We start from the raw sequence: 21,816 nt of genomic DNA, 5'->3' as shown, positions 1-21,816 counted from the left end.
TTACATTGTCCCAAATGTCAGGAAGGCCTTGCTCATCTTTAAAAGAATTCTTTTTAAAAAGTTTTATCTGATTAGATTATTTCAAAAGATTTATCTTCTTCGAGTTCTGAAATTATTTCTTCTGCCTGGATTAGACTATTGTTGAAGCGTTCAAATATATTTTGTATTTCCTCAAGCAAATTCTGTAGGTTCAAATTTTTTATTTTGTTCTTTTAAAAAATATCTATCTCTTTGGTAATTTTAAAATTTATATCTTGAATTGTTTTCTGATATCTTTGTATTGATTTTTATAATTCTCTTATATCTCACTAAGCTTCTTTAAAATCAATTTTTTGCCAGGCACGGTGGCTTACACTTGTAATTCCAACACTTTTAGAGGTCAAATCAAGAGAATCATTTGAGGCCAGGAGTTTGAGACCACCTTGGAGAACATAGTGAAATGCCAAGACGCCATCTGTACAAACTCGAAAAACTTTGGCATGATAATGCGTGCATGTAGTTCTAGCTACTCAGGAGGCTAAGGTGGGAGGCTCATTTGAGCTCAGGAGTTTGAGGCTGCAGTGAGCTAAAATCCTGCTACCACACTCCAGCCTGAGCAACAGGACGAGATCCTGTCTCTAAAATAAATAAATATAGTAAAGTAAAACAAAGTCAACTTTTAAATTATATATCTTAGAATTCAGAACTTTCTCTTCGATTAAGATCTAGTGTAAGATCTAGTGCTAGAGAGCCATTTTCTTCCTTTGCAGCTGTCATATTCCCTTTTTTTGTTTGTTTCATGTGTCCTGTTTCCCTATGTTAATATCTACACACCTAGTGTGATAATCCAACATTGCTATCAAGAACTACCTGAGACTGGGTACTTTACAAACAAAAGAGGTTTAATTGGCTCACAGTTCTGCAGGCTGTACAGGAAGCATGGCTGAGGAGGCATCAGGAAACTTTCAATCATGGCAAAAGGTGAAGGGGAAGCTGGCACATGCTGGAGAAGGAGGAAGAGAGAAAAAGGGGAGGTGCTACATACTTGCAAACAACTAGATCTCGTGAGAACTCACTCATTATCACAAAAACAGCAAGGGGATGTCCGCCCTCCTGATCAAATTACCTCCCATCAGGCTCCTCCTCCAACACTGGAGATTACAATTCAACATGAGATTTGGGTGGGGACACAAATTCAAACCATATCAATTACTTCTTCCTAATTTTTAATTTATTTTCATAGAGGAATAAGTTTTTCTGAAGATGTATTTATGGTGTTGGTTGAGTAGGTTACTTTGGCTTTGAATCTAGGTAATGCAGTCTCTGTGTGTGGTAACAGACTCTGTATGATTTATTTGGGTGTAAATAGCAACAGTGGCATGTGTGATTCCCTCAGAGGGTTATTCGTGGAGGCTGAAGTTGTGCTAGAAGCTGTGATACCAGGTGGGCCAACCTTTAGTCCCCAGTGATGGCAGTGGTGGGCTGAACCTACTTATCTTAGTGCTTGTACTTATCTTAGTGCTTATCTTAGTGCTTATCTTAGTGCTGGTACTTGTTTTGGCAGTTACCAGTGGGCTTATTCCTGAACCTCCAGCTGGCTTGTTTGGATGCCGTTAGTAGCAGTGATAAACTTGGTGGATGATCAGGTTCTTAGGCCCCTGAGCAGCTTGTATGGCAGTGGGTGATCACATAGGAGTGATGGGACAATTCTCTGGGTCCTGAGTGGTGCAAATTGATGCTAGTGGTGGCTGCAATGGGCTCACTGGGCCATACTCCAGTCCCACAGTTGGTGCTTAGAGGTAGGCATCAGTAGAAATGATAGCATCTGGGAGGTTAGGCCCAACCTCAGACTCCCAGGAGGAGTGTCCAGGTGCCTCAGGCTCCCCAGTGGTGAAAGCAGGAAGCAGCCATGGTGGGCATGTTTGGGACAATCCTCAGACTTCAGGTGGAGCACTCAAGTGAGGGATAGTAGCAGCCATGGTGGTGATGAGGCCATGCCACTGGAGAAGGTAGGACCACCCTCGGTGGCCACAACGTGGGTTGGTACATGCGGTATGTATCGTCTCTCTTACACCCAGTCATGGCAGGGCTCTCCATCAAGTTTTGACAGCTTTAGCCTGCACCAAGTCACATCCCCATTCCAGCTGCAGGAACCCAAACCCAGTGGCCACTCACAACCCACTTGTGTCCCAATCAGCATCTCACCATCACTAGCTTCCTGGAACCAGTAGCTGCAGTCCATGTCTTGCTTAATTCTTAGCCCTGGTGGTGGGAATGCTCCCAGCTCACTTTTCAGTTGTAACAGTGACAGCCCTTATTTCCAGAACACCTCACTCCCTGAGCCACTGTGCCCCAGGGCAGTGATCAGTTTGCCAAAGAATTGAAAGTGGATCCTCGCTGTAGCTCCTTAGTTCTCAGAAAGTGTGTCGGGCCTAGAACAAGCATTCTCACTGGAGCAGTTTTGTTCCACATTCTTCTGGCAGCTTGCTGTGTTAGTTTCAGGGATTGGGAGGTTCTCCCATGGCCAGCATTGCGCAATTCCATGCTAGGGATGTGGGCCCCTGGAAGTCTTTCATTCACCCTTTCCCTGCATTTAGACATCACTGCCAGATCCCAGCAAATCCCAACCAGGCAGGCTGCCTCTCTCTCTTCTTCCTGCAAGCTTTTGGTGTTTCTTGTCACTTCTCTGTTGAATTCCACCATTCTTTCTTGGATAACACATTCAAAGTGTGACTGTCTATACACTATTTTGGTTCTTCTCAGTGGAGGAGGTGAGCATCAAATGCTTCTAGTCAGACATCTTGAAGCCTCTCCTCTCTATTCTTTTATTATTAATGTTGTTATTACTTTATCTGTATGTGCTGTCTTTTTTTTATTCAAAGAGCATTATATTACTTTAATAATAAATTTTTGTCAGGGAAAAAAAGCATGTTTGTTTATTTATTTATTTATCTATTTATTTATTTTGAGACAGGGTCTCACTCTGTCTTTCAGGTTCGAGTGCAGTGGCATTCCACTCTCACTGCAGCCTCCACCTCCCAAGCTCAAGTAATCCTTCAGCTTCTTCAATAGCTGGAGCTACAGGAACATAGCACCATACCCAGCTAACTTTTGTACTTTTTGTAGAGGCAGGGTCTCACCATGTTGCCCAAGCTGGTCTCAAACTTCTTGGCTAAAGCAATCCTCCTACCTCAGCCTCCAAAAATGCTGGGATTACAAGCATGAGCCATCACGCCGAACCGAAAGTAGCATGTTTCTAAAGGGATAGCCCCAATATTAGTGACCATTGTCTTATGATTTTTCCTATTCCATAATGTCTTAAATAGGAGTCCATTTATACTTCCAAAAATTGGCTTAGCATGTGTATATTATGTTAGACTTTTTAACTCTCATTGTTATTATTTTTCTTTTTGTGACACACTGCAAACTCACAAATTACTCCATTGTTCAAGCTGACAATTTTTAGACTGCATAATGTACATTTGTACCCAGGGGTTATTTTTGAGAAATAATAATAAACTAAGTTATTTATTTAAAATTCAGCCTTCAATATATGCATACATTTGACTCTTATTAAATTGAAATAAATATAACCTAAGGGTTTTAACATAGTTTTTTCTCTAATGGATCATAATAATTACTTTAGATCAACTTTTGAATTCCTTTTAGGCCTCTTTAAAAAAATACACCTGGGGTCTCCAAAGATTGCATCATGTTCAATTAGGTAAATAATGCATTTTAAAATAATTATTTAAATATGTTTAAAAACATTTGTGCTTCTTGGTAATCAATTGGAAAATACTTGAGAATTTTTTGTTGTATGTTGGTTGATCAGATTTTGCCTATTCCAATGGTTATTACACAATAAGAAATCTCAGGTTATCAAAGTAATAAATTATTATAATCTATAGTTTATTCATTCTTAGGGAGGGAAAGAGGGCTATCTTCTCTGATAGTAAAGGCAAGAAATCATTTAGTGCAATTATTTTAAGGAAAATTTTTTTCTAGACCAATGGGTAGGGACACGGAATGAGGGATACCTCATTCCTTAAGAAATGTATTTTGAGCTCATAAGTTACTTCAAATGGCTCACAGAGACTTGAAGCTTAATAGCATTCAAAAGAAAGATTAATGGGAGGGATTATAATTGTTTAAAAGCAAGGTTATGATCTTCTGTTTAGATAATGTGCATGTATATTCATTAAGCTTCTTGAAATCTCACAAATTTTTATACCACTATAACTGTATTAAAGGGTGTCAGATAAAATTCTAAGGAAAATATCTTTTTGATAATATACCCAAAACATTACACATATTCTAGTGTAAACTTGAAAACTTGAAAAAGGAAAAAAAATTAACTGCAGACTTCTGATGATGAAATCATATTTCTTCCATGAGTTTATACCAGAATTCTATTTTGGTGAACACAAGTACTGTAATTTTAGATTCCTCTTGATGGTTACTTTATTTTCAGACATAAGGTAATGCTACAGGCCACAACATGACGTTGTATTAATGTGTAACATGTGAAAAGTTCATAAGGGAAGGGAAATGCTTTTCATTCATATTGTTTTACTACAAAGTACAAATGTGCAAATGTAGTTACATACATATTAGACCGTTACCAAAACATTGCCTTTGTACTATACTATAGGAGGGGTATGTGTGTGTCTGTGTGTGTGTATTTATGTGAGTTTATATGTATGCATAGTGCACATAATATTAAATTGCCATTACAATTGAAATTAATTGAAAATATAAATCAGATAAAATTTAGTGGTAACTGATCAAGGATTAGTTTTGATTACATATTATCATTTGATGTCCACTCTCTTCGAGGTCTCTTGATAGATACTGATGCTATGGACAGATGAAATGACATGGCAATTGAAATTATATTTTTATTTTATTTTACCAATTTGTTTGAAATCTGTCTGAAACTTTTTCTCCTTAGACTACCATCTCCCCATTTCCCCACCCCTCCTACTTCCCAACCTCTGGTAACATCCATTCTAATCTCTGGTCCTGTGAATTTAACTTTTTAGATTCCCAATGTAAGTGAGAGAATATAGAATTTGTCTTTCTGTGTCTAACTTCTCTCACTGAGTGTAATGTCCTCCAAGTTCATGAATGTTGTTGCAAATGATAAGATTTCCATCTATTTTTAGGGCTGAGTATTATCTTATGGTATACCACATTTTCTTTATCCGTTTATCGATTGATGAACACGTAGGTTGATTCCATATCTTGGGTATTGTGAATAATGCTTCCATGAACATGGAAGTACAGATAACTCATTGACATACTGAGTAGATTTCCTCTGGACATACTTCCAGAAGTGGAATTGCTGAATCATATGGAAATTTATTTTTAATTTTTGGAGGAATTTTCATATTGTTTTTCATAATGGTTTATTAATTTACATTGCCACTCACAGTTTACAAGGGTTCCCTTTTCTCTGTATCCTCACCAAAACTTGTCATCTCTTTTCTTTCTGACAGTAGCCCTTCTAACAGTTATGAGGTAATATCTGATTGTGGTTTTAATTTGCATTTCCCTGATAATTCATGATATTGACCATTTTTTTTCATTCACCTACTGGCCATTTGCATGTCTTCTTTTGAAAACCGTCTATTCAGGTCCCTTGCCCGTTTTTAAACCAGGTTATTTGTTTTCTTGCTATTGACTTGTTTCAGTTCCTTATATAGATTGGATCTTAGTTATTAACCCCATGTAAGATGTATAGTTTACAAATAGTTGATCTCATGCTGTAGACTGTGCATTCTATTGACTGGTGGGATTTATTTTACTTTGTTTGCTGTGCAGAAGCTTTTTGGTTTTAGTTTGATACAATCCCATTCATCTAATTTTGCTTTTGTTGTCTGCGCTTTATGAGTCATACCTAAAAATTATTTGCCAAGACCAATGTTGTAAAACCTTTCTTCAGTGTTTTCTTCTAGTAAATTTACAGTTATAGCTCTTATGTTTAATTAATTCATTCATTCATTTTTAATTCATTTTTAATTATGGGGTAAGTGAGATGCTCAATTTTATTCTTCTGCATATGTATATCCAGTTTTTCCAATACCATTTATTGAAGAGATCATAATTTCTCCATTATGGGCTTTTGGCACCTGTGTTGAAGAAATCAATTGACCATAAATTGGTAGATATATTTATGAGCTCTCTACATTGTTCCACTCATCATTATGTCTGTTTTTCTGCTACTACCATGATATTTTAATCACTATATCTTTGGAATATATTTTGAAAGCTGGTAGCATTTCTCTGGCTTTTATCTTTTATTGTTCAAGATTGCTTAGGCTATTCAGGATCATTTTTAGTTCTATAGTAACTTTAGGATTGTTTAAAATATTTCTGTGAAAAAAAGTCATGAGAATTATAATATGAATTGCATTGAATCTGTAGATCTCTTTGGGTACTATGAATTTTTTTTTTTTTTTTTTTTTTTTTTTTGACAGGGTATTGCTCTGTCACCCAGGCTGGAGTGCAGTGGTGCAATCTCAGCTCACTGCAAGCTCCACCTCTCGAGTTCACACCATTCTCCCACCTCAGCCTCCCTAGTAGCTGGGACTACAAGCGCGTGCCACCACGCCCAGCTAATTTTGTTTTTGTATTTTTGGTAGAGACAGGGTTTCACCATGTTAGCCAGGATGGTCTCGATCTCCTGACCTTGTAATCTGCCCACCTTGGCCTCCCAGAGTTCTGGGATTACAACTATGGATATTTAAACAATATTACTTCTTCCAGTCCATGAACACAGAATATATTTGCATTTATTTGTGTTTTCTTCAATATCTTTTGTCAGTGTTTTATAGTTTTCGATATAAAGATTTTTCACTTCCTTGGTTTAATTTATTCCTATGAATTGTATTATTCTTAATACTATTTCAAATGGGATTTTTTTCTTGATTTCATTTTAGAGTAATTTGCTGTCAATGTTAGTTTACAGAAACAGCATTGATGTTTGCATGTTTATTTTGTATCCACCAACTTTATTGAATTCATTTATTATTTCTTACAGTTTTTAGGTGAAGTATTCAGTGTTTTCTATATAAGATAATGTCATCTGCAAACAAAGACAATTTTGCTTCTTTCTTTTCCGATTTACATGCCTTTTATGTATCTTTTTTCTTGTCGATAGGATTTCATTGCTTTGACTAGGATTTCCAATACTACGTTGAATAGAAGTGGCAGGAGTAGGTATCATTTACTTGTTCCTGAAAAATTCTAATTTAAATTTTTCTACAAAAAAAAATGTTTCCAGCAATAATTTTTATGAGATTTGCTTTAGTTTTCTTAAGACACTGAACTCCTTCTTGTTAAATATCAGCAATATTGAAGTGTCACCAAGAAGATATATTCACACATTTGCTAAATATCTCTAAGATGCTCAGGGACTGCATCTCTTATAAGTCATCCAGTCAGTAATTTTATATAGGATTGCTTGATATTTGAACCAAGATGTGAAGCTTCACACATGAGCTGATATTTCCCTAGAAATCCACTTACTGCTTACTGGTTTTCAACCAAATCATAAGAAGAACTTGTATCTAAGCCAGGAGGATAAACCAAAAATATTTTAGAAGTTTCTTGCCCACAAGCATGAGAACTAGAATGCACGCTCAATGTTTGGCATCAACTCTATGGTACCCAGCTGACAGTTGGTCTGAAGAATAAGTTTCAATGTCAAAGAAATTAAAAAGTTGGCAAGAATTAGAAAAATTTTCAGTGATCCAGCCAAGCAATCTGGGATTCTGAGTAGGATTCCTAATCCTGGGAATCCAAAGCAGCTGACCAGTCAGACAGACTAAACTGGCATATAGACTTTCACATAGAGGAAACTTAATATCATAAAAAGGACATTTTGAAATTGAAGGGGGACTAAGATCATTAACATTTATAATGCTGCTAATGTAAAAATATATAATTTCTTTCTTTTTTTTTTTTTTTTTGTGAGACGGAGTCTTACTCTGTCATCAGGCTGGAGTGCAGTGGCATGATCTTGGCTCACTGCAACCTCCACCTCCTGGGTTGAAGCAATTCTCCCTGCCTCAGCCTCCCAAGTAGCTGGGATTACAGGTGCATGCCACCACGCCTAGCTAATTTTTTGTATTTTTAGTAGAGACGGGGTTTCACTATGTTGGCCAGGCTGGTCTCAAACCCCTGACCTCATGATCCACCCACATAGGGCTCCCAAAGTGCTGGGATTACAGGCATAAGCCACCACACCAGGCCGAAGGTATATAATTTATTTTACCTCATTGGGGCATACTTTACTAAATTACGCTTCTTTTTTTTTAAAATCCCAAAGCGTTTTGCTTGTGCTATTTACTAATTTTCATGGCTATCACAATTGTAATTGATCATCATGTATTATTTGCTTTATATGTGTGTTGTAGCTAGTCTTGAGAGACGGTCCCCAATAAACTATGCTTCCTGGATTTTGTACTCACTACAACATTGATTTTCCTTTCTTTTCTGATTTTTTAACTTGTTCTGTCAAATACTGAGAAAGCTTAAAATTTCAAATATAATGCTGGATATCCCAATTTCTCCCTTTAGTTCTGCTGTTTTTGCTTTTTGTATTTCAGGCTCCATTATTGGTACATATAAGCTTAAGACTGTTACATTTTCCCAATGAATTGGCCATTTGTCATTATGAAATGTTCTTCTTTATCTCCAGTAAGACTCCTTATCTTGAACTCCACTGTGGTGTATATTAATATAGTCATTCTACCTTTCTTAAGCTGTTTGTACTTTACATCTTATTTTTTCTTTTTACTTTCAACTAGTTGATAAACTAGTTGATGATCTGGTTGATAAATCCAGCTGATACACTTCAGAATAATTAAATAATAAAGATTATGTGTTTTTTACCATAAGAACTAGATTAGGCAAAGAAAATTTAAAAACAAGTGTCTGGAACATCCTCAAAATATTTGAAAATTATCCTTCTAAATAACCCACACATCAAAGAAGAAATCATAAGAGAAATTAAAACACATTGTAAACTCAATTAATATTAAAACAAAACATACAAAAAATTGTCCTGTATTAAGCAATCCATCTTGGCTATTCCAGGCTGCTATAACAAAATGCCACAGACTGACTGGCTTATAAACAATAAAAATGTATTTCTCACAGTTCTGAAGGCTGGAATTATAAGGGGAAGACACCAGTATTGTCAGATTCTAGTGAGGACCTTCTGTATTGAAGACTGCCGACTTCTTGATTCTCGAAAGGCAGAAAGAGAACAAGCTAGCTTTCTGGCCTCTTCTTACAAGAGCACTAATCTCATTCATGAGGGTGGAGCTCTCAGACTTAATTACCTCTTAAAGGCTCCATTTCTAAATACTGCACATTGGAAATTAAATTTCAACATACGAAGTTTGGGGTTACACTAACATTCAGTCCATAACAAACCCTTTGAGGGAAATTTACATTTACTGTACATGCTCATATTGGGAAATTTAATGTTGACATTATTTCTTCTTTAAACTGTTTAGTAGAACTCTACAGTGAATCTGTCTAGGCCAAGTATTTTAAGTTGTGGGTATTGTAGAATTGAATTTCTTTGACACATAAAAGGATTTTCAGACTTCCTATTTCTTCTTGTGTTCATTCTGGTAATATGAGTATTCCAAGCATTGTCTATTTTATCTCGATAATTGAATTTTAATTGGCACCAAATCATCAATAATACATATTTTTTTCATCCCTTTAATGTCTGTAGTATTTGTACTAGGACTTGTAAGTTTTCTCACAACTGCCAGCTCCAGAGTCCAAATGTTAAGTCACTAAAACCTTAGAGTCAAGAAGGATTACCACTGCTCTCTTCCCTCTTCATTTTGTGTGTTATAACAGGAGCAGGATGAAACTATGATTAGCAGGTTGAGTAAGGAGGGCTGAGGCAGACAACTTAAGCAACACTTCACCTGCTATAGACTTAATATCTTATTCTAGTTCTGTGTTGGGTCTGATTGATTTCTAGCAAGATTAATCTGACAGAAACTTGCTTCTTGCCTGCAGCGAGGCCCTGACTACCAGCACAAGTGTTTTGTATTAACATAACTTCAGATCCCTCATTCTCATGGCCATTTTTACTATTGAAAATACTCAAAAGCAGGGTAGTTAACTTCTTGATTGAAAAATCTTTAGCCAATTGTAAATACCAATGCTAGAGGGGAATCTTTATATTCCTCTCTCCCCCAATCCACAAAAGTACTGAGACTTTTTTTTCTAGGAGTTAGCAAAGAACTGATTGATCAATCATACTTGAAGAAACTTGCCTGTTGATAACATTCCAGCATGAGCTATCTCTTCATCTATTCCCTTGTACCTTATACCTGTTTCTTGGGATTATTCTTCCTATTAAAATAATATTCCTAAATCTCTGTGTCACAAACAGTAGAAAATTGCAGCTAAGACAATTAGCAACAGAGAAAAGAATGCCATGCCTTCTTCTCAGACTGCAAATAGACAGGATGTGGCATATTTCCAACCACTTCTTTCAGTTACTTCTTTCTCCCACCATAGAGGTGGATCTTTATTAGGATACTACCACCAAGGTTAACATTGCAATTATGTGATTACATCAGACATTTTCATATGGAATATAGATGGTTGAAGTGTTTTGGGTTTTTTGTTTTCAATGTGATGGAGTGGAAAGTGCAAATAATATAGGGAGACAGTAAAGTTTTGACTGAGATGTACAACCCCAATCAAAGGCATAGAGTAGGTAGTTGGAATATAAGGATCTGGAGCAAAGGTGAGATGTTTGTCAGAAGACACTCAACGTGTGTAAGGGGATTAACGTGCATATGAATAGACAACAGAACCTTGTTCAGAACCCTAAAATCAACTGCATGAACTTGGGGAATAGAAATAGAACATCCCACAAACATACTAGAAGGTAATCATTATTAACACAGAAGCAAACTCAAAAAAGCCTCCTGTTGAAGATCAAAGAGAACGTTGAGGAGACATAGAATGTCAATTATGTCAAAGAATATGGAAGTGTCACATGAACCTGTCAGTTTCAGGAGTGTTTTTTTTTTTTTTTTTTGAGACGGAGTCTCGCTCTGTCGCCCAGGCTGGAGTGCAGTGGCGGTATCTCAGCTCACTGCAAGCTCCGCCTCCCAGGTTTACGCCATTCTCCTGCCTCAGCCTGCCGAGTAGCTGGAACTACAGGCGCCCGCCGCCTCGACCGGCTAGTTTTTTGTATTTTTCAGTAGAGATGGGGTTTCACCGTGTTAGCCAGGATGGTCTCGATCTCCTGACCTCGTGATCCACCCGTCTCGGCCTCCCAAAGTGCTGGGATTACAGGCTTGAGCCACCGCGCCCGGCCAGTTTCAGGAGTTTTAAATCCGTTCGTGACTGACATGTCATTGCTTTCCAGGAAGCAGTAGGGATGACAAAAAACAAACAAACAAACAAACAAACAAAAAAAAAAAACAAAAAAACATATTCCAACAGGGCTTTGGAGAGGATAAAGTGGCAAAAGTACTAACACCAAGAGTGACTTAAATTTTTAAGAATCTTCATTTTAAAGGTAAGTAGCAGTCCACATAGGAATGCGTGGTATTAAAAGATGATTTCCTCCTTTTATTCAAGGGATAGGAACATGCTATTGCGATCAGAAAGAAAAATCTAACAAAAAGAAGAGGTCAAAGGAAAGGAAATGATCAGAAAAAAAATCAAACAAAAAGAATAAGGTGATAAAGGAAAACAGATGGTAATGGTTCCTATCAAGATCTTAGAGAAAGAGAATGTTAAGGTGATTGCAGATGAGAATGTAGTTGTAAGGACAGGAAACTGAGGGTATATACCCATGATGTCTTCATAACTTTTCACAGATAAATTTCTTGTTAATGTACCAGGTTTTAGAATGAAAGTTCTGAAGACTGTGATAAAAATCTACCTTCTTAGAAGAGTAGAAGTGTTGACCAGGACCATGTAAAACAATAAGACAGTGAAGATGCAGAAAGAAAAGAAACTTGTTCTGTGATGCCAATCCACACAAAAAATGTACTTTTTTCTTAACTTGTTTTCCATATGCGAGAGAGAGAAAGTTAAATTTTAGGAACTCTTGAAGATCAGAAATTTTGAGGTAGAGAGAATCAATGAAATTCAGAATTTGATGGAGTTGGTAAAAGATTCAGATGATTAAATATTATACAAGGCTATCTAACAATAAATTATTGTCCCAATGAGAAAAAGTGTGGATACCAATCAGAACGTGGTAAAGTAAAAGTACCAGAATTATTGACATCAAAAAAAATTAATGTGAGTGATGAAGTGGAATATTAGTGATTGTAGTCAAAGAACAAAGTTAAGATTTTAGAGATGGAGAAGCCAATGGCCACTATGGGGAAAGGGTTGGAAAAGATTAGAGATGCAGGCCATTGGTTGAGACTCCTATGGAACAGGTGAGGCTAGGCAGCTGTATGTGTTATCATCAGGGATGGAAAAATCTCAGGATAATGACAGGAGTGGGGTGGAAAGAAATCCAATCATCCTGAAGCCTCAGCAAGTTGATGACTGAGAGAGGATGACGTAGGTGTTAGGATATAACCGAGGAGCAGATGTCAAAATAGATTGGTTAAAGTTGACTCCAAGAAAATAAGAGCTATTTAACAGAAGGGTAGATAAATAGTGCATCAGTTTCCTTGAGTGGTGTTTCAGCTATTATTGTGTTGCTTATTCTCTAGGGAGACAAATTGGAGTGATGTACAACTAATCAGAAGCTAGATGTAGCTGAAGGACTTCTTAATCTAATTTATCTGACCGCGTCTTCACTGAGCAGTAAACATAAGTTGTATTAAAATTTGGTAAGAGATGATATTTGATGAGGGTTTTATAAAGTGTTCAATAAATAAATCTCCTGGATAGATAAAGTTATTTTAAACTCAAAGACAGCGAAATGGCATTGAAAACATTTATAGAACAAATAAACTTCTGTTCTACCCAATCCAAAATCAGTGAGCTATAAATGGCGCAGTTAACAAAACACACAGTTTAGTCATCATTGCAATTGCAAAAGGCATTTTTATCAAGTGTCATTAATTTACATGATTAAGTGTCAAGTGGATGATTCATAAATTTAGACTCATTTTACAAAGCAGACATATCTCCCAGTACGGGTCAAGGAGCTGAGTAGGAAGAACTGGATTAAATTCGACCTAATGTTTCAAAGAAGTTTTAGCTTTGTATCAACAATTTAGCTTGCAATTATGGTCAGTGATATATGGATCCTCTATGTATTCATCCAAACTCAAGTGACAACAAAATAATCCACCTGCATTCTTGGGGAAATGTTGGATCTTTAGGAATTTGGGACATGTCATCTAAAAACTATCATGTCATTAAAATAAAGTTGGTTTTTCCTCAAGATTAGGCCTTAGAAAGCTTGATTGAGTGAAAGGAGAGAAGAAACATGAATAAGAAAAATAATATGAGGAGATTCCTGAATGAAATGGGAGCTTTTCAAAATCTCTGTTACATCTCATCTTCTTGCAGAGGGTACACATTCTTATTAATCCAGGATGTAATAATGTAATAGATACTCATTGAATGTTGTATTTTGCAGCAGTCATCTGCTGAAAGACTTGGGCACTTTTCATTACTTTATTGTTCATCTCTCAATAGCATTTTCCAGATTTGGGGTGAAAGAATTGAATACATGGTTTATACACAGCCAGGACCTTATGGGGATAAAATGGAGTGGGAGTATTTTAAATATTTGAACTGATACTTTTGAATTCAAAGAAATACTTTGGGGTTGTGATATTCTTGCTAAACTGCTGCTCAGAACCTCAAAGGATACCTGCATTGAAAGTAGCTCTTTCATTGTCATTTTATGTCTTATTAACAGCATTAAAAAAAAAAAAAAAAAAAGATGTGCTGTGGTGCATAAGGAGTTAAAATGTTCTTTGCCTCACACCCCACCTTTATTCTCCATCATCTTCTAGTTCTATAAAGACAGATTTTGTGGTTTTACTGATGTAAATTGATCAAAACAAGCATTTGATTTCAGTCAAAGCTGTCCATTAATTTTTTGAAGAAAATTCTTCTCCCTTCCCTTTCTCCTACCTTTCCTATTCCTCTCTTTCTTCCTTTCTCCTTTTTCTTCTGTCAATTTTCCCTTTTTTCCTGTGTAGACACTATACAGAAATGTGGAACAATGGGGAAGGAATGCAGAAAACCTACAAACTAAGATGTGTTGAATTGAAGCTGAGTAAATTGTTTGGATGGAAAAGTTTTCTGAGGACCTGAGCTCATTCTTTATAAAAGCCCTTGTAAGTCTAGACACACACACGTTTCTGAATCTGTGGAAATGATTTGTATGCTGGCCTAATCCTGGAGTGCTCTGATTATAGAATTTGGAAGTGAGGCATTTCTAAAACAAAAAGGAATGGTGAGGTCTTTGGTGATGAAAACCTCAGCAAAAATAGAATGATTCAGAAAGCAAGAGCATCTGGTTTCACAAATAAGCAACTCAGAAAAGAGGCTTATCTCATGTCACTGCTGGGCTTTCTGAAAGCCTTTTGGAATGTTTCACCGATGCACTGGTTTCCTAGGGCTGTTATAACTGGGTGGCTTAAAACAAAACAAATGTATCCTCTCACAGTTCTCTGGGATAGCATTTGGAAACCAAGGAGTCTCAGGGCTGTACTCTCTGAAGGCTCTTGAGAAGCATTTCTCCTCCCCTCTTCTTAGCTTCTCCTAGATGCCAGAAATTCTTGCAGACATATCACCCAAATAGCTACCTCTACTGTCACGTGGTATTTTCTCTGTGTTTCTTCTGTGTCTAAATTTCCTTTCTGTTTTTAGAGTTAAAATCATGGAAAAGGTCTTATTCTAATACGATATGAATTCATCTTACCTTGATGATATCTGCAAAAGTCATATTTGCAAATAAGATCATTTACAAGTCTCAGGGTTTAGGTCCTCAACATACACAGCTGCTTTTAGGGAAAACGTAACTTAGCCCACAACACCTGACACATAATGTTCAGGATTTTGTTGAATCAGTTTTATTGTTGTTTTTATTGCCAGTTTGTTTAGGTTTTAGGTTTGTTTTTGTTTGGTTGTTTCTTTGTATTTAAATTGGAAATGTGTCCTTAACCTTTCGGTTATGTGCAGATACATGGGATATCATTATAAATGAACATAAAAAGCAACTTGTCTTTCCAAAGCAACAAAGAAAAACTTTAAGAGAAAACATTTAAAATCATGAAGCATATGTCTTTGCTTTACATCACATTTAACATTTGTTTCTCCATATCAAGGCTTTTTACCATTGTTAACTTATCATTTCTCATCTTATTTTTTAATAGATGATTTCTACCTTTCAAGAAAGCACATATTTCCTTCTTTTTCCTTATTCTTTTTCTGATACTCAATTCTTATCTCCAGGCATTTTTTTTCAGGGGATTGCCTTTAGAGAAAAACAATGTATTAGTCCATTTTCATACTGCTATAAATAAATACCCAAGACTGGGTAAATTATGGACGAAAGAGGTTTAATTGACCCAGTTCCACATGGCTGGGAGGTCTAAGGAAACTTACAATCAAGGCAGAAGGTGAAGGGTAAGCAAGGACCTTCTTCAGATGGTGGCAGGAGAGAGAAGAGTGAGGGAAAGAGGAATTTGCCAAACACGTAAAACCATCAGATCTCCTGAAAATTCACTCACCCATGAGAACAGCATGGGAGAAACTTTCCTCATGATCCAGTCACCTTCTATCAGGTTCCTCCCTCAACACCTGGGAATTACAATTCAAGATAAGAATTGTCCCTTTGGGTAGGGACACAAAGCCTAACCATATCATACAAGATAATATACACCCACAAAGCATTTAAATCAAGAATATTTTATAAATTAACAATAAACTGCTATACATCAGAGAGAAATATAAACATCAGCATATAGACACATATGTATTAGTATACACAATTCCAAAAGTCTTGGTCTGAGCTATTTTCATCAAGTTTCTTAGCATTCTTCTGATTTATCCTACAAAGATTCTGAAGTTAAGATTGTGACTTTACACATGGTGTGAGTGATCTATGTCCATTTTTAATCAAAAAGAATAAAATATTTTGGTGGTGGCAACTCAGCTGCCCTAAGAGATGCATCTTTTTATTCTTCACCATAGTTATTTAGCCATTTTCAGCTTACTCCATGTTCCCCAGATCTCCTATCTAACTAGATCCTCCATCATTCTCAGTTATCCTGTATTAGTCTGTTCTCATGCTGCTAATAAAAACATACCTGAGACTGGGTAGCTTATAAATGAAAAAGGCTTAATTAACTCACGGTTCCACATGGCTCGGGGGGCCTCACAATCATGGCGGAAGGTAGATGAGGAGCAAAGTGATGTCTTATATAGAGGCAGGCAAGGAAGCATGTGCAGAGGAACTCCCGTCTGTAAAACATTCAGATCTTGTGAGACTTATTCACTACCACAAGAACAGCATGGGAAAGGCCCACCCCCATGACTCAATTACATCCCACCAGGACCCTCCCATGACATGTGGAGATTATGGGAGCTACACTTCAATATGAGATTTGGGTGGGGACACAGCCAAACCATATCGGATCCCTTGTTCTAAACCTCAAGTAGAAAGTAGAACTTGCTATACAGGAACTTCCTTCGTTTCCCACCAAGCAACCTGCAAGTGTTTTCACATGCATCTGCCTGCTCCCTCCTTTTTCTCTCTTCTCCCACATTCATATAAGCAAATTGCATCCACTTTTTTATTTTCTACAAGCTTAACCACTGTTATGTGCTTCAATTAAATTTCTACTTTCCTCATCAACCCCCACCTTCGCTCTCACCAAACAAATAAACAAACAATAAACCTATTTGTCCTTGAACATTCTCTTGTACAATGATGGAAATAATAACATGCTGTTGCCCAAGGTAGTGTTTAATCATATCCTCTTCACTCCATTGGTGGAAGAGGAATTCCTGCCCTAGAGTTTTGAATATGGTTGAGTACACCACACCCAATACTGGACAGATGAGGTCCATGGCAGCTTAATAGTGACATACACTCACATCTTTGGGGATGATGACACATGCTATGCAGGACCACAAATGGATTGCCCTTGGGAAATAGGTGAATAAGCAGGGGCTGTGGGAGTTAGGTTTCATAGTATTAGGAGGGTAGGGTAAACCTGGATTCCCCTAGGAAGATGTGACTGGCTTGTTTGAATAGTTCTGTGGGCTGGTAAGAAACTGAAATCTTCTACACAGATGTAAGCAGGCACTGTTCTTGGTCTCCATGATAAAGAAGGTGGTATGGCTATGATACCTTGTCCACGAGATCATATTGGCGAGACGCACTTGGGCTAGGACATTTGAGTTCATCTTGGTGTTCCCCAGATATTAAAGAACACATACACTGGGTCTTTATTTTAGACTTTATATCACAATTAGAGCATTCCTGGATGATTTTTTTTCTATTTTTCCTTTACCACACAATTATGTTATGTACTCTGTCAACTTGAACATAGTAACAGCTTTAGTAAGTTTTCATCATCCCCCTCACTTTCCCATAATTTATCTGGCTTCTCTCTGCTCTTCCTCTAGAATTTGACTTAGCAGTCACCTGTCCTGGGTCTAGGTCTCCTCTGTCAACTTCCCTGAGGTTGTGGTAAGTGCTGCTCTTGTTGCTTTCACAGCATTCTGTGTTTAACCTATCACCAAATACATCATTTCTGGAAATAATTATTTACTTCTTTTTTTTCCCCACATTAGATTCTAAGCTTTAGATGTCAGAAACTATGTTTTGTGTATGTTTTCCCTAGTGTGTGGCACACAGTAGGTGCACAGTAAATATATGTTTAATTTTTTTAAATGACATTGAACTGAATATACATCTATCTTAATATAAACAGAGCAGCATGGTTAAAATACTTAAACCCAAGTAACCAGAACACTTCTGATTTTTTTATTAGCAGTTTTCTTCCCTGCCTTTTCTCATCTTGCTACTCACTAAGCTTTTTTTTCGAACAGAATCCTAGCTGGCACAATCAGTGATGTATTGGTTTCCCCAGGTTCCTAGGAAGCACTTTGGTCTTCATGGGGCAACATTAATTCTTGCTATTGGTCTGAGAACCCAATAGAGTGGTGTAATTTATATCTGCTTTCATCCCTCTGGCAGTCCCCGGCAGCACCTGCCAGGGTATGGCTGCTGTATCAGCAAACCAAATGGGAAGCAAATGAATGTACATTGTGGTCCCCGAAGAGAAACCCGTTAGCACTGCAACTAAGCTTGACAGGTTAGGACTCCCATTTGACTCCAAAGAACATGAAATGCTCCACTACTTTTTGAAATCATTTGCTTATATGTGGCTGCCGTTCATACATCCCAGTATGTCCTTTTCCTTCATACCCCAAGGGGAAGAGAAATATGAGCCTATTCCATTCAGAGATCACTGAATAATATTTGCTGCTATCAGATTTCATTGGCTTCAGGACTGTTATTTGTTGGAAATACGTGGTGAGTCTCAAAGCCAACAACGTTTCCCCGGGGTGCCCATTAGCCAGAAGGGGAGCACAGTTGTAAACAATCTGTTTTGTAAAATAGAGGTCTCTAGAAGAAAAGGCATCACAATTGTGTTTGTTGAATATTTCATGACCTAGAATGTACAGTTTACAGACAGGGAGGGAATTATAGAAGATAGTCACACAAAAATATAATTTCTAGGAAAGAGATATTTTCTCCTTTCTGTCAACAGTTTGATACAGGAAGCTAGAATATGAGTGAGTAGTGAAGAGAGAAAATAAACGCCATGCATAAAACGTCAGAAGAATTAGGTTTTCAGATTCCTTGGAATGATGTTCCTTTTCACTGATTACCTATGAAATGCTTTTATATTTGTGTGCTTTGTCATAGGCTTCAGATTATTTGTTTCAATTCAGTTAGTAAACAACGCCAATGGAGAGAAATAGCAGTGGCACATTTTTTTTTTTTTTTTTTTTTTTTTTTTTTTAAGAAAGGAGATTGAAAGAAATAGGAGTGGTTTTTTTTTTTTTTTTTTTTTTTTTGTCTAGAGGTAAGAACGTGGTCTAAAAGAGGTTGTATTCGACTTACAGGCTTTATTCTGCCATCCATGGCACCTCTAGGTTCCACAAGATAGAAAAAATCTTCAAAATTGCACACCAAAGTGTGTGTGCGCATATGTGTGTGTGGGTGGGTGTATACATATCAAAATCTCTAAAATTACGCACCAGAATGTGTTTATACATACATATATACTTTTATGAATTGAGAGTGCAATGGTTTAATCAGATTCTCATACCCCCTCATTGCTACTTTACTCAAATTTGTATTACAGTTATATCGAAAGAACTAAAAGGGGGAGAGACAGAGAGAGAGACAGGTAACCAAACGGATAGTAATTCACATGACTGTGTTGATTGCTCCGCTTTCACTTTCAGCCAACATTCTGACTGTCCAGTAATGCCACTTAAATGCCTTAAATATTTGCTTATTTAAAATTGTAGAAAAGATATAATTGTTTATTGGTAGTATTTTATTTTCCTTTGATCTGTGACCTGTTTTTACTATGTTTCTTTGTATTTTTTTATGCATTGCCTTATTTCAGAAAAATTATAGTTTCTCTGAAGGCCTAATGCAATTGTTATAAAATAATCATAATGGTAGTGATATTTACAATATTTATTAGTTTTTTTATGTTTACCATTTCCAGGCGGTATGCTGACTGTTTTACATGTGGTAGCTATATAAATCTCACAAAATATACAGCAGAATGCCTAGAGGAAACTGAGGCTGAGAAAGATGCAATAACTTGTTGAATATCACAGAAACAATATATCATTCAAAGATTCACATATAGCCCTCTTCATGATTGCAGAATCTCAGCTTTCAACTATACTGCTTCTCCACAGTATAATGATGCATTTCTTGCTGTAATTTAATATAACCCTACAAGGAGAACATGGAATGGGAAAAATCTGACCAGCATTGCATAATATGATAAAAATAACTCATGATTAATTTAAAAGAAGTACTGTAATTATGTATGATAGTGAGCAAGTTATCTAATAGTTATTTTCAAAGTCTGGTCATCATCAAAAAGTTTTACCAAAACAAAAATAAAATATTAGAAAACAAACTTCAGCTGCCAGGAATTGTTAGCTGATGTAAAAGTAATTTACAAATATTTTATCTATCTAGTCCTTCACTGGGACTTAAAAATAAAATTATTCATCCACATTTTTCTGACAACTAGGAATGTTCTTGCTACATAGTTCTGGCCAATAAGACATAAGGATTTTGTTTAAGATTTTTGGAGACTTTTAAAAATAAAGATCTGTATATAGATGGCTTTATTCTTTTCTCTAATATCTTAAGCGATGCATATCACTTCAACCATATTGAAAGCATTAAGAACAAGCCTAGAGTACCATTGATGGCCTGACTCTGACTTTTGAACCACTGAGCCAATGGCAGCAGCTATGCAAAAACTGTCAACTATGTGAGAAAATAATTCTCTATATGTTTAAGCCACTGTTAGAAGTGGTTTATGGTTCTCATGGCTTATATCATTCCTAAATGATAAATACGCTCACCGTATGGAAAACATTCAGATAGATATGGAATCTCAGGGAAGAAACAAAACATATTTTTTACACAAGACATGGCTTTGAATGTAAAATTTTTTGAAGTATCTATTCACGAGGTATTAGAATTAATTCATGGACTTAGCAATATAACTGGGTACAAGGTCAATATATGGAAATCAATTACATTTATTTACAGTAGCAACAAATATTAAAAGTTATTATATATCAACAACAACATTTTAGACATCAAATATGCAGAAAGGAATCCATCAAAAATATGTATGTCTTCTAAACGAAAACATAACATTATTTAGATAAACTAAAAAAGACAAAATAAAACACAGATCACGTTCATGGTTTCGCAACCATGGTTCACAATAGTGAACCACAAATCACTATTGTAAAGATGTTAGTTTCCCCCAATTTAACTCATAAATTAAATAAAAATCACATCAGGTTTTCTTTTGGCAGAAATTGCACAGCATATTCTACAATTTATATCCAAAGGGCCAGGAATAGCTACATCAATTTTGAAATAAAAAAATAATAAAACTGAAGGATTAATACTCCTAGATTTATTGTAAAGTTACAATAATTAAGACTATATAAAATATGTGCATGTTGAAATGCAAAGAAAGATAGAAGGAGCCTGTGGTATTGAAAACATTGAGGATTCTCTGAACCAGCTTTGGCTACCCCACCATTTAACATGAGAAAAATATTTCTTTCCTCTTTAAGCTGTTCTTCTACCAAATGTATCAGTAAATAAAAACATATTAAATTTAAACAAATAGATGTTTGAGCTTTCAGTGTTGTCACATTGGCTACTTTGTAGAAAGAGAGCAAGGTTCCCTCTTTCTCTTCTGGTTCTATTAGATTATACAGAAATGAGGTTGTTAAGAGGATAGTCTCTGGCATTGCCACATTAACATTTTAAATTTATCTGAATCCTTTTTCACCCTGACTGGTCCATTTAGGAGTAGCTACTGTGCAGGGTAAAACTTTTATTACTGTGTAAACTCTATGATAATGGAACTTATTTGTGTACATTCCAGTCTTTCCTATGACATTGTGAGTTTGTTCAGGGAGAGGGATCTGTCACGTTTACCATTATATTACAGTTCATGGATTAACATTGCTTTAAAATGCGTTAAATTTAATAGAACACAGTGAGAATACGCCTCAGCTTTAAAATGATAGAAATCAGTTCCA

This window comes from Theropithecus gelada, chromosome 7b, assembly GCF_003255815.1.
Source record: "Theropithecus gelada isolate Dixy chromosome 7b, Tgel_1.0, whole genome shotgun sequence".
In the NCBI taxonomy this organism is placed as follows: Eukaryota; Metazoa; Chordata; class Mammalia; order Primates; family Cercopithecidae; genus Theropithecus; species Theropithecus gelada.
The sequence above is the reverse complement of the archived record's forward strand: the minus strand, read 5'-3'. Positions refer to the sequence as shown.